At 35.5% G+C, this 14,651-nt stretch overlaps 1 long non-coding RNA gene across 1 annotated transcript; it reads left to right on the plus strand.

Annotated features, from left to right (window-relative positions):
- Positions 1-4,130: 4,130 nt before the first annotated feature.
- LOC131280209 (uncharacterized) lies at positions 4,131-14,309 on the plus strand. The gene is made up of 4 exons (XR_011645303.1): positions 4,131-4,216; positions 5,350-5,375; positions 7,360-7,490; positions 14,131-14,309. It is a non-coding gene; the product is annotated as an uncharacterized lncRNA (long non-coding RNA).
- Positions 14,310-14,651: the final 342 nt, after the last annotated feature.

The raw sequence follows: 14,651 nt of genomic DNA on the forward strand, positions 1-14,651 counted from the left end.
AATTTTGTTATATATATGCCACTAGGATAAAAATGTTTTAACAATATATAGTGACCTACATGATTATGTTTAATGAAGGGATATTATTTATTTTTCCAGTGTCCTACTGAGTATTGTTAGGATACACACACACACACACACACATACATACATACATACAAACATTTTTTTTTTTAAGGAGGTTCCGGGGATTGAACCCAGGACCTCATACATATGAAGTATGAGCTAAACCACTGAGTTATTCCCTCTCTGCTAGTAAATAAAAAAATAAACAAAAAAAAAACCCTCCATAGGACTGTACAACACAGTGAACTCTAATGTAAACTACGGACTATAGTTAACAGCATAATTAAAATAATATTCCTCCCCCCAAGTCTAACAAGGTCCCACACTAATGCAAAATGTTGATAGGAGAAAACACTGCATGTGTGAGGGAGGTATATGAGAACTCTCTATTTTCTGTATGATTTTCCTGTAGATCTATTACTTATCCAATATTTTTAAAAATGAAGAAAAAGTTCTATCCCCTTACCTTGGCAAGTAAAACTTCTTTCAACACGAAAGCCCAGGTTAAAATACACAATTCTCAGGCATCTTATAGTTCCCTGCTGGAATGTATGGGGAAAGCTGGCCCTGAAGTATTGGTCCCCTGTCCTGGCCTGTAATCATCTCAGTATCCACCCCAGTTCTATCACACACATGATAAGGAGCCTTGTGCTCATCAAAGCCTAAATGTCCAAACTTCATCCAACTTCTGTAACAGGCATCCCATATCGCTCTTGGCAGCAACATCACCAGCCTCGGGGGAATGAACCTGCGTAAGAGTGGAGATGGGCGCTATAAGCAGACTCAAGGCTGCTAGTAAAGGGAATTCAGTAATTCAGGGTTCAGGGGTGGTCTAAAAGGGCATTACAAGCTTGGAGGGTGGTGAAGATGACTTCTACCTCCAAGCTCTTAGATCCATGGGAAAAAGTGAGGACTAAAGAAGAGACAGAAGGAGGATCTCTAAACTTTGGGGATCCAGGAAAAAAGGGTCTCTCATGCATAGGACTAAAGATCATACCAGAGATGCCAACATTACAAAATTAGTCTAAGACTTAGACAACATATGGAAGGAAAGTGCCCAGAACATATAGTTACTTAATAAAGTATAAATTTTGAAGTATTTCTTACTGTTGTTGTGCTTGTAAAATCATTAAGTGCTACCAGGAAACAGGCAGCCTATTTTGAATCTGGAATTAAGCAGGCAGCAGAAAATGTCAACACTTGGCTAGACCAAAAGAATGGAATTCCTTCCAACATGATTATTTTGGGAGGATTTTCTCAAGGAGGAGCTATATCTTAATACACTGCTCTTAACACACAGGAGAACCTGAAGTGTTGCTGTACTCAGTTGCTGGCTTCCCCTTCAAGGTTCATTTCCACAGGGTCCTATCATTGGTTCTAATAAAGATATTTCTGTTGTCCAGAGCCATGGAGATTGTGACCCTTTAGTTCCCCTAACGTTTCATTCTCTTAATGCTGAAAGGCTAAAAACATTGGGAAATCCAGTCCATGTAACCTTCAAAACTATGAGGGCATGATACCCAGTTCATGTAACCAAGGAATGGTTGATACCAAACAATTCACTGATAAATTCCTAACATCGGTTAACTGATATCACAAATAGGCCTTGTGTAGAAGTACACCAGCATCACTGTAGTAGACTAGAAACCTTTAAACTTGTTGCAGTGTTAGAATGTTTTGCAAATACATACATACCAAAGACATAGACTAAATAATGTCTCTTCATGGGAAATTTATGTCATTTAAGTTTACATGTTTTTGTAAAACATAATTCCAGAGTATACTAGTATTAAAAGAGGTGAAGTAGACTAGCTTCTTTTTTCAAATGTAATTCAGAAAAATAATAAAATGCTGTAACCAGAAGTTTTAATACATCACTTGGAAAATATTAATTTGCTTAATGAAAATTTGTTCTGATATAAATGAGCAGTTATTATATAAATGATCTAAGTACCTTGTGACTTAAACTATGGCTTTATTCTAAAATTGCCTAGTCACCATACAGTGCTCATATTTTTATATATGTATTCATATATATTTAGTAATTGTAATACAAAATACAAATTAGATGGCATTATATTAATATTATTCCTACTAATAGGGATAATACTTTTAAGTGTTAATGAAAGAGTAATATTATTGCTCTCCTCAATTACTGACCCTTTTATTTTGCGGACCAGACTTTTTTTGGCTGTCATTCCATTTAATGTTCTTTTCTCCTCTCTAGAAGAGATGTATTCTTCTTTTATTACCTTTCATAGGGGGCCAAATTTTGGTCCCTATCATAGACACCTAGTGTTCATAAATGCAGTAATTTAAAATTCTGAATCACAGCTTTATGGTATGTATACTGATTATGTAACCAAACATCATCACTTAAAACTTCAGCACTATTTATTTTATCAATGGCATCTTAGTTCAAATTTAGACTTTTTCAATTATTAGACTCTTTAGTTCAGGTAACAGGAATAATCCTGTGATTTCAATTTTCTGTAACCAACTGGAAGAATAATTAGATCATACTCTAATATGTTCTGAAATATTTAAGAATTCATCTTAAAAACTGTAATTTCTAAGATGATTTGGTCTCAGTTGATTTTCCTAGTAGCCTAGAATTTGTTTACTAATTTTGTACATATTTGAAACCAACATTATGAAAAGTTAGACTCCATTAGAAAATTTTGCTTTGAAATTTTGAGTTTAGTCAAATTATTTTTTAGTTTTCATGTAAACATAAAAATAGTATTCCTTTGATTTTACATAGTCAAAATTTTCAGATTGCTGGCAAAAATTATTTGAAAACAAATTTCTGGACAATAATGCTTAAACAGAACTTGATATATATGGTATAATTACCATATAGTTCAATATTTAATTGCAATGCATGCTTGGTATTTTGAACTGTTAATTTTTTGACTGTACTGCAACAGATCAAAACAATGGTGGAATTGTCTCTTTATATGCAATTTATATGGATCCTAATTGATAATGGAAATAATTTGGCAGTGTACAATATAAAATGTTAAATTTAATCCATATATTTATGTCCAGATTTAACAATTTTAAACATTAGCAAATATATTGTCCTTTACTTTGAAAAATAGTTATATGCGGTTATAAAAATCAGCAATATCTTATGTATAGTAAAATATCTTATTCCATCAAAAAGTTCTGTTGTAGTGTAGGAAAATGTAAATCTTTTTCACAGTTTCTATCAATATGAAATAAAATTTAATTCTGACTTTCAAAATAAATAGTTAGGCCTGGCTTTCTCATGTTTTTGTCTTTGCAGCAATATGAACTGAGCCCCATTACAACTGGTCTTAACACACCCTTTCTGATTTATATGATCCGCAGAACCCTACCCTATTATGCAAACCAGGCATTATAACAGAAATCATACATAATAAGGACACTCTGGCTATCTGTTTAATATATTTCATGTGAACTATGAAACACTATGTGGTATATGGATAAAGAGTTAGGAATGGGTATGATAACGACAAGGGGTAATGGGATTACTCAATAAAACAAAACAACTGCCTTTAGGGATTAGGGGAGGAAAGGACTGGGATAAATAGCTCTTGAGTGTCAGATTGTGGTCCCCTAATCCACTGATTATCAATTAAAGAGGTGAATCAGACTCTCTTATGTAATACCCTGGACCTTCTGAATGAGAATATCTGGGTTAAGGGGAGCAGCGATAAAGGGAAGACATGCAAATTTTGAAAAAGTACTCCAGAAATACTCACTCTATGCTAATCTTTCCTATATTTGTTTCTTCTCACTATTAAAAAAATAACAACAACAGAATTTACTTCTATAAAACTGAAAACTAAATGAACAAAACTGTGTTAGCCATGCTGTCATGCCATGGACTGTACAGCCTGTTAAGAAGGAAGTATTTTCCCTTAGAAGCCTTCTTGGTCTGTGGTGCCACATGTAAATAGATCATTTGCAAAATGACTTCATAATGGGGAATGAGATTCTCATAATGGGGCAAGAGCCCTCCACTGGCAAGAGATCTAAGCCATTGGGAATTTACTTGGGAAATTTGATGGAAGGAACTCAGGTGGATGAATTACGGTATTCCTTATGGAAAAGATGAAAACTTTCTTCATGGCTATCTTGTCTATTGGCTATTTCTCATGTAAGGATTTTCCAAAGAACCTTGGGGAGGGAACAAACATATCAAAGGATACCAGAGGATGGAACAAGCTAACAACTATTTTCAACATGTAGGGATTTTTGAAACTTCAAGGCTTCTCTTGGAAATGAAAAATTCATTACATTAACAAGAATGAATATCAGTGGCTGAATACACTTTTTATTTTCCAAGAATGTTGAGCCAGATTCAGATTCAAAATATTCTGAGAGTTAATCTATGAGAGATGTAGTCAACATCTGACAAATAATTTGGCTTTCTGAGTTAATAATGAATTACAACTCTCCTCCCTCTTCTTCCTAATTCTTTCCCACCATACTCTCTCTCTCACACACATGCACACTATATAAAGCAATGTCAGCTTCTGATATGGTTTATCAGTAGAGCATAACTGGATGTTATAAAATTTCAAGAAAAAGCCCAGACCATTCTGATTAACTCCAGTGAAATGTTACTAACAAGGGGAGCCTATGATATAGAACTAACTGTCTGCTAAATTGTTCAGGTACAGGGGGAGGCAAGGAAGAAGCTTAGCAGCAGCTGCTGAAAAAAATCCAGGTGGTCAGGGAGAAAATATGAAGGTAATAGGAACCATTAATAATTCACATAAGCAGTTGATACAGAAATCCCAAACAAAGGAAGAGGCTTCCTTACAAGCAGGTAGGGTTTGGAAAAAAGGAATACCCTACAATAGGCAAAAATCAGAAACAATGGCAGTTATCTAACATTTCTATCAGTAGGCAGCCATGATGACTGCAAAGTACTAGATCTGTATCTAAAGTGGGTCTATGCGGGGTCTGAACCAGCAAAGCAGTGGATGATGCTGTGTCCCAGCAGAGGAAGTTTGGGTTTAAATCTCTCCTGCCTAGGTCAGCATTAAACCTGCAAAAGGGCCAAGGCTAAGTTCCCAGGTGAGACATTAAGTGTCCCAGGAATGAGGAGAGGAAGTTAAACAGTACTGAGGAGTCCAACATGGCCAGATAACCTTATGTGGAATCACTTTGCTTCCTATAACTTTTATTTATTTATATTTGGTTACTTAATAGACCAATTAGCTGTCCACATTTCAATACCACATTGTTTCATTTGATTCTTTTTTCCAAACATTTTTGTTTCAGATATTTTTGCTACCACTTCACATAAGGTAAGTTTTCAACTTCCTGTATAAGAATAATTACTTTTACCATTTTTACAATCTTGGGTTGAATGATATTAAACCATATAATACTAATATTTGACCATATTTTTTCTAAAACAATGGCGATTTTATATGTTTAAATCAAAATATTTCTGTCAGAATAGATCTTGGGGAAAAAGAGGACTCATCCCTCTTACTACTCCCCCATCCCCTTAAAGACCACTGACAATTAAAGCTCCTACTCTTTTTTTTTTCTTCCAACTTCATTGCTTTTGCCTCAGTTAAGTCCTCTCATTTCTTGCCCCTAATATTGCACTACCAATCTTACCATCTCCTTCCCTTTAGTCTTATATCCTCTGATCCAGGGGTTAGAAAACTGTGGCCTGTGGGCCAAATCCAGCCTGCCACCTGTTTTTAGAAATAAAATTTTATTGGAACACAGCCATGCTTATTTGTTTACATATTGTCTATGGCTGCTTTCAGGTTATAACAACAGAGTTGAGCAGCTGCAACAGACCATACAGAGTGTAAAAATCCTAAAATATTAACTGGCTGTTTATAGGAAAACTTTGGCAACTCTTACTTCAATCCACTCTTTACACCTTGAGAGTGGACTTTCTAAAATGCAAATCTGACTGGACATCTTAATTAAAACAGTGGTTCCCAGGACAGTCAGGAGAAACTTTTTTGCATGCTCTACAATATTCTCCTTAAGTCAATCCATTTCTCCCTTTAGGGAGACCTCCCCTTCTCTCACTCTTGGGTCAAATTACCTTAAACTGTTTTGGGTCCATGCTATTTCAGTTTTGTGTCTTTTTGTATATAATTCCCTTTAATTAAACTATCCTACTCCCATACTCATATCCAACTTCAAAATCCTAATCATACTCTAAGAGCCCAGGAAAGTAGCAATTCTTTAGTAAACACTTTCCAAACATACCATGTAAACTTAATCATTAACAAAGGACATAAGAGACATAAAGAATGTTTCACAAAGAGTGCTTTGAGTGCCTTCTAATAGTATTAGTGATGACTATAGTATTCCAATATATTTTATTTCAATAATTATAGCTTTTTCTTTTAATGTGTGTTAGCAAAATTATAATTACAACTTCAAAGCCAAGATACCATGGGTATTCATGCTAAGGAAAAATCTAAACTGTATAGTCAAGTTTTTAAAATGAGCCTATTTAAAGAAAACTATTTAAAGAAAAATAGTATATGGTTACAGAAAGATTTATTGGCCAAATGACTGAAGTTTGGAAAATATTGCAATAAGTAACATGAGCCATTGAAGTTTTATAGATGGGACAGTATTGGGTATATGGATATACTATCATCCAAAACAATGGAGTAGGAAACTGTAGTAACGCATTCCTAATCTGCTCATTACACTGTGCTCATGATCTTCCCAAGGCTCCCTTCTATCTGGAGACAAATTATCCTGTCACTTGAGGCTCTAAGGAACAGCTTACTCTAACTCTAGCAGTATTAAGAAAGGCAAAAATAAATTGGGGAAATATTGGGAAATTTTAAACTTGGTAATTTCTTTCCTTAGTATCTCAGTCTCCTAGTTCTCAAAGGACTCTGAACTATCGCCAATGCCAGAATAGGACCACAGCCTGCAGGTTAAGTGAGGCTTGGATAAACTAAAATGTCTCCAGAAGCAAACATCAGAACAGTGGTTTTAGTAATTTTTGTCATTTCCCAAGATGGTCTTATATTCTTCCAATAACTTGCAATAAGTTGCAGATATATATTATGCAGCCAAGGATCTGAGCTGAGTGACTTTAGCTGCCCTTTGAGGTGGAAACCCTAGGTTCTGGTTGCTGAGTTTAAGATCACATAGTTTTGATGTTTGGGATTTAAAACAAAACATCTTTTTATCATTATCTGCCCTTTGAACAAAATAAAGTACCTGAGCATGTATATTAGAAACTCTCAAGAGATCACTGAAGGTAGAGGGTTTGACCTGTGAGTTTTGTTTTAGGCCCCTGTATGCAGTCATTATCAAAAGAAGTTTGAACACAAGAGACACATATGCTCCATAAGGACCTCCCCATTATGTGCTTCCAATAACATTACATATCCTAACTCCTGCGTGTACTGCTTCGCTAACATGTAAGTAAAAACAGAAAACCAAATACAGAACCTGCTTTTGAGAATATAAAGCATGACACCTCAAGATGTCACTGGAGTTTCAGTTCCACTTACTGAACCTGAGGGTAGTGCGGGTTGTAGGGGTTAAACAGCTGGGACTCTGGGCCACCCCCATCTTCAGCAGAGAAGCTTCCCTTCACCTGTTTTGAATATTAGGTTTCTATATGAGATTTTATAGAAAGAAAGTTCTGTTCCTCAGTTGTTTGAAAGCCTATCTTATCATTTGGATCTTAACCTAAATATCTGGCCCCTACAGATGCCTTCTATGATCTTCCAATCTAAAATAGATTCATCCTTGATATTTTCCATGTTAGTCCCTTGCTCTTTTCTTTATAATGCTTATCATAACTCCAAAATATTTCATTTTTCTGGTTACTTATTTTTTACTTGCCCCCAAAGGAAAACTCTCTGAGGTCAGAACACAGGTTTGTTCCATAATTTATCCTTGGCACTTGACAGTATCTGGCACCTAGAATGCACTGAATAAATACTTAATGTCAAGTGAATGAATGAATGAACCAAAGGTATTATAGTAATAATAAATGTGATAATGGATATAAAAAGTGCTTGTAAACTTAAAGTACCCTTTATAGGTAATTTTTTTATAAATGTTATCTCTTGTATGAGCTCAGTCTCTTAGAATAATGTGTGGTTAAGAGTGAAGACTAGAATCTCAGCTCTGCTATCTAAAGTATATGACCTAGGACAGGGAACTTAGCTGCAGTAAATACCTCAGAGGTTGGTTGTGAGGAATGAAAAATGTGAGTAAAAAGAACTTAGTATAATCAATGACAGCCCCAGAGCAGTCTCTTAGTAAGCAACAGCCATCAGTGTCATAGTGTCGCTACCAACTAGGGGACCAACTGTCCTGGTTTTCCCAGAACTGAGGGACACAAACTTTGAGTGCTAAAACCAGGATTCAGGCACACCAGAATGGCTGGCCACCCTACCACCAATATGCTTTCATTCCTAGATCCTAGAACTCTGCCTTATTTATCGACTCTTTTTCTCACTAGAATAACATAACCTCTATCACAGACACATTCAACCAGTACAGCAGTACCTTCCAAAACATCTCAAATCTCATTTTATGTGCTTCCAAAGTGGTCATCATGAAAATTACATGGCACCACATATATTATGACAGCTTTCTACCTTTTGTTCTTTCTTCAAAATCTACATTCTACTCTTTTTTCCTGGGATCCCAATGTTTTAGGGAAATGAAAAAAAAATTCTCAGTGCTAAGAATTTGTATTTAGGAATAATTTTTAGTAACAGTGAATAATAAACTAACTGGTTTAAAGTATACTATTCAGTGGTTTTAGCAATATTTAAAGAATTGTGCAACCATAAGATCTATCTAACTTTGGAATATTTTCATCTTCCCAGAAAGAAACCCATACTTGTTTTTGATCCCCTCAGCATGGCGAAACAACTAATATTTTCTGTCTCTATGAATTCTTCTTTCTGGACATTCCATATATATGGAATCATATAATATATAGCCCATTATGGATGGCTTCTTTCACTTAGCATAATGTTTTCATGGACATTTGGGTTCTTGTTGACATCCAGGTTGTTTCCACTTTTTGGTTATTATGAATAATCCTGCTATAAACTTTCAAGTTTTTGTGTGGACATACATTTTCTTTTCTCTTGGATATACACTTAGAGCAGAATTGCTAGACCATATGGCAAACTCTATATTTAACGTTTACAGGAACTGTCAAAGTCTTTTCCACAGTAGCTGCACAATCTTACAATCCCACCAGTAATGTGTGAGGGTTCCAATTTCTCCACATTCTCGCCAATACCTTGGTTATCCTTTTTATTTTAGCCATCCTAGTTGATATGAAGTATCTCACTGGGGATCTGAATTGCATTCTCCTAATGACTAATAATATAGAGCATGTTTTCATGTGCTTATTGGCCATTTATGCCTTCTTTGAAGAAATGTCTATTCAAATCCTTTGCCCAATTTTTAAAAGGATTAGTTTCTTTTTGATTGTTTTTACTGTTGAGTAGTGAGAACCCTTTATATATGCTAGAAATGTATTCCTTATCAGAAATGGGGTTTGCAAATATTATTATTCCCGCTCTATGGAATGTCCTTTCACTTCATTGATGATGTCCTTTGAGGTATAAAACTTTAAATTTTAACGAAGTTCAATTTATCTATTTTTTGGTCTTTTGCCTTTTGTATGCTAAGAAAACAGAGCCAAATTCAAGGTCATGAAGATGTAGTTCCATGCTTTCTTCTAAGACTCTTTTTTTTTTAGCATGATTCTTGATGTTTTTTTTAAATTAAAGTTAATAGATCACAAGGAATGTTACATTAAAAAAACATAAATCTTCTAAGACTTTCATAGTTTTAGCTTTCATGCTTAACTATTTGATCCATTTTGAGTTAGTTTTTGTATATGGTATGAGATAAGGGTCCAACTTCATCATTTACATGTGGATATTTTGCATGTAGTCCCAACATTGATTATTGGAAAAAATCTTCCCCCATTAAATTTTCTTAGCATCCTTGTCAAAAATCAATTGACCATAAATATAAGGGCTTATTTTTGGACTCTTAATTCTACTCCATTGATCTATATGTCTATCCTTATGCCAGTTCTTGATTACTGCAGTGCTGCAGTAAGATTTGGAATCAAGAAATGTGAGACCTCCAACTTCAGTGGGTTTTTTTCTCCTTAGCTTATTTTGGAAATATTAAAGATGTCAAATAATTACATGAATCTGTCCAGCATGATAGTTCTAAGAGTAGAATACCTGAAAAAACTATTATCAAATAATAGAGGATCAAGTTCAATCATTTATAGTAAATTTGTAATTAATATGTCATTGTCTAAAGCAGTTAGGTAAGGGCAATTTTTTTACTGTTTTTTGTAATACTATAACTATCAATGCTCCAATACCCACTGTCCTGGCTTTACTAGCAAGAAGTTCAGTATTGTTCCAGGTTTCCATTTCCTAAATAGTTCTAAGCGTTTCTAGGTACCACAGTGAGACTGGAGGAGAAAACAGTTGTGTCAAACAAAAACTGCTCTTATACCCATTGTGGTGCTGCCACTTAAAGATCTGGTCCATGCAATTTCCTGATGCTTAGACTACCTGGGTCCTTCTGCCCACCTTCTTTTTGCCCCAAGTTATTTGAGAAATCCATTCTGCTTCTCATGCCTGACCATTTCAGAGGGAGTACACACAGAAGAATTATCTGAGTCCCCAACTTTCATACTTACCTTCATTAGCCCACAGTTTCCTTCTCCTGAAAGTATCAGGGTATTCCAAATGTGCGCCAGGTCATGTTCACGATTGGGGAATGGGAGCAGGAACACATTTATGTTAAATGCACATATGCCTCCCCATTCATTCTCTAGGCCCAGTTCAGGTTCAGCCTGGATATTTGCTTTGCACCCTGTGATAATCAGTTTGATTTGCTTGAGCACACCAAAGATTTCTGGCAATATTTTAAAATCCTTTTTTAGATGCAACTGATAAAAAATACCCCCTAGACATTATATATCAAATTTTCTAAAACGTCTCATGATACATTAAGCTTAAAAAGGTATAAAATGATGCAGAGAGCATGATCAGACTTTGAAAATATATTTGTTACATATATACAAAAATATGAAATATTAAAGAGAATACTGGATTGGGGAATCTTTGAAAACCTATAAATTCATTTGTCTTTAGTGCTTGGCACTGTGCCAGGTGCTACACAAGAATTATCTCACTCAATATTCAAATCAATCTATTGTTTTACTTCCATTTTATAGATGAGGCTTAAATAGCTTTAGGGACTTATCCAAGACAGCAGAGCTCATAAAGAGGTGAAACTGCAATAGTACAAAATTCTGACTTCCAGAGCTCACAAGCTTAACCATCCATGATGTTGTTTCGTGATCAGAATCTTATATTGGACAACATTTTCAGGATTTTCCAAAACAATTTCTTAGTTTATCAATTTGTCCCATGGATGTTTACTGCACACCTAGAAGTTCCAGATCCAGTACAGGTCACAAAAAAGAACAAGATATTATTTCTTTCAGGTTATTACAATAAAAAATATATATTTTAAACCTGCTATACAGCTTAGAAAGTGCTTTTCCACATAGGGCCCCCTGATCTCCATATCAATCCTGCATGATAGGCAGGGAAGAGATTATCATTCCCTTTGTAACAATGAAAAAATTGAGAGTCCAAAGTCAACTGCCTTTCCAATGTCAAATAGAAAGTATTTACAAAAGATGAACAGTGTTCTTATCATTTCAATTTCACATGTGGTTATTGTTAAATAAAAAGAAAAACAGATCCCATTTCTATGAAATATGTGGGAAAAGTCCATTGACTATAATTTAGCACACAATGTAGTCAATGCTTTGCTGTTACCACCTTTTTTGCTGAAGACATATTTTCACTTACATTTTCCACACTCCAGTGTTTATCTTATTCTTTACCATTATAGCTCTTGCCCCAACAGTAAGAAGTGAAAAAGTACAGTTCATAGGACACTTTCACATTGAGTCTCAGAAGAGCTTATCTCAAGAGGTATCCAGAATTATGGCTATGTTACAAGTAATTTGGGCTCAGAGAAGTGAAAAGATATTTCCATGGTCACTCAGTCCCTTAGCGAGGATTTTAAATTTAGTTTTGCTATGACCACATCTTATGAGGTTACTACATCACAATGCCATTGGATCAATCTCATGAGACAGAATCTGGCCTATTCATCCCACACAGTTCTCCTACAGACTTTGAAATAAGACTGGCTCATAAACTAAGATGGAAATTAAAAGTTAAATGTCCTTCCAACATAGACAGTCCCTGTTTAAGAACAAGTTGTCCTGCAAATCTGTGTTAGAGAATTCTATATAATTTAATGGAAAATCTCTATATAACTTAATGGAAATGGGTTCCATGACCAGAAGTCATTAGCAGCATACCATTTGCTGAAGTGGAAACTGTAGGCCATGACCTGTACTAAGTCCTTTATTCACATTTTCTAACCTAATCCCCCTAATAAATCATGAGGTAGAATTTCATCCCCTTTTACACATGAGAAATTTGAAGTTTAAGGGGTTAAGTGATTAACCCAATTCCACAACAGGCAATTTGGAAGAGGATCCAGGATTCAAACCAAGGTCTGGCTAATTCCCAAGTTCTTGACTATGATGTTACACTGTCGACACCCTCAGACCCATTTAACCTGTAATATAACTCAACCTGCCATCCTGACATCTGGAAGGATATAGTTAAGCTATGTGATAGAGAGGTTCTTCTCCAATTCCTGACTACCAAGGTGATTCTTAAGAATATCTTGAAACAACTAAAGTGTGTTTTTGACTGCTTCCTAGCTTACTCTTGGGAGCCCGCCACTATTTCCTATCATCTCTCTCCAAGCTCCCAGTAGCCTCCTGAGTCCCAAAGATAACTCTATGGTCTTCCACCAGGGCTTGCCTGACATCTGAAGAACTTATTATTTCAGAATTATCTACCTTTGCTTCTCCTCCAACAAAAGTTCTATCAGTGTCATAAATGAAAGCCAGAAGTTAGGAAAGGAAAGCAAACAGATAAAAGAGTTAACTGTAGATGTAAATGTCTGAAATCTTTATAATTCTATTAGAACTATAAATTAAAATGAAGTGTATTAATTGCAATGACTCTCTAAATAGTGGGCTATCATGCATTATAACAGAGCTAGGAGAAGATTCAGGCTGTCTGTAGAAAGGTTTTGGGATAAGAGAGACATCCTATTGGCATCCTTTTCATACAATATCTATTTTAAGCTGCTTTGCTTTCCCTTCCCTTTACTTCTGACACACAGATTTATTTTGCTAAAAGCCTAGATGACTTTTCACCATGGCTACAAGGCAAGGCATCTCCAGGGTGGAAGGGAGTAATGAGGAAAGAGGCAAGTATTTGTAATTATGGATTATTTGAAAGTCAGGGTCTTGCAAATCAAGGTCTCTCCTCTCTCAAAAATCCCTCTCTTGATTTAGAGGTGGAGTGGACATGGCCATCCCAGGGTCCTCAGGATGGAGGAATAAAATATGGATTAGAGTAGACTTACTGGTATTCTACTATAGAATTACTGTGACTCTAGCAATGGAAGAAACTTTATCACTGAGGTGGAGACAGTGGCCATGGGATTTGCTGAGGGCAGGGAGAGGGAAGAAGAGGTGTGATGTGGGGGCGTTTTCCGAACTTGGAGTTGTCCTGAATGATATTGCAGGGACAGATGCAGGACATTATATATCCTGCCCTAACTCACTGAATGGATTAGGAAGGAGTGTAAACTACAATGTAAACTATAATCCATGCTATGTAGCAGTGCTCCAACATGTATTCATCAAATGCAATGAATGTGCCACAACGATGAACGAGGTTGTTGATGTGGGAGGAGTGGGGGGGAGTGGGAGCATATGGGGACCTCATATTTTTTAATGTAACATTTTAAGTGATCTATGTATCTTTGAAAAAAAAAGATAATTTAAAAAAAATCCCTGTTGAGTGGTACAATTAGGCTAGGAGGGGAAAAGGTTATATTGTGTACAACTGTTCTCTAAATATTTTTATCAATTTCTCTTAGAGCTCTGAAATTCACTCTTAAAGTTCAGTACCACGGAAAATGCATAAAGACCAAAAAATGTTGAATATGACATGGTTTTCCTTCAACTCATCATGAGTGAATCCATTTGAATTAAACGTCATCTTTTCTTCACGAAGAATTTGTTATATTACATTACTTTGTTGTTTTACTTAATTCAATAAATCATATTCTATAGAAAGCTCCTCTTTAATTCAAGAAATATTTAATGAGATGTGCCACAACTGTGCTTGGTTCCAGAAAATCAGAGTTGAATAGGAAGTGACCTGTGATAGTTAATATTGTATGTCAGTTTGGATAGGTTACAGTGTCCAGTTGTTTGGTCATACACTGACCTTATTGCTGCTGTGAAGTTATTTCACAAACAGGATAAGCATCTATAATTAGGTGACTTTTAGTAGAGGAGATTACTCTCATTAATGAGTGTGGGCCTCATCCAATCACTTGGAGGTCTTAGGAGCGAAAACTAGGGGTTCCAGAGAGAAAAAGAAATTCTGCCACAA

The sequence above is a fragment of the Dasypus novemcinctus genome, chromosome 2, assembly GCF_030445035.2.
Source record: "Dasypus novemcinctus isolate mDasNov1 chromosome 2, mDasNov1.1.hap2, whole genome shotgun sequence".
NCBI lineage: Eukaryota > Metazoa > Chordata > Mammalia > Cingulata > Dasypodidae > Dasypus > Dasypus novemcinctus.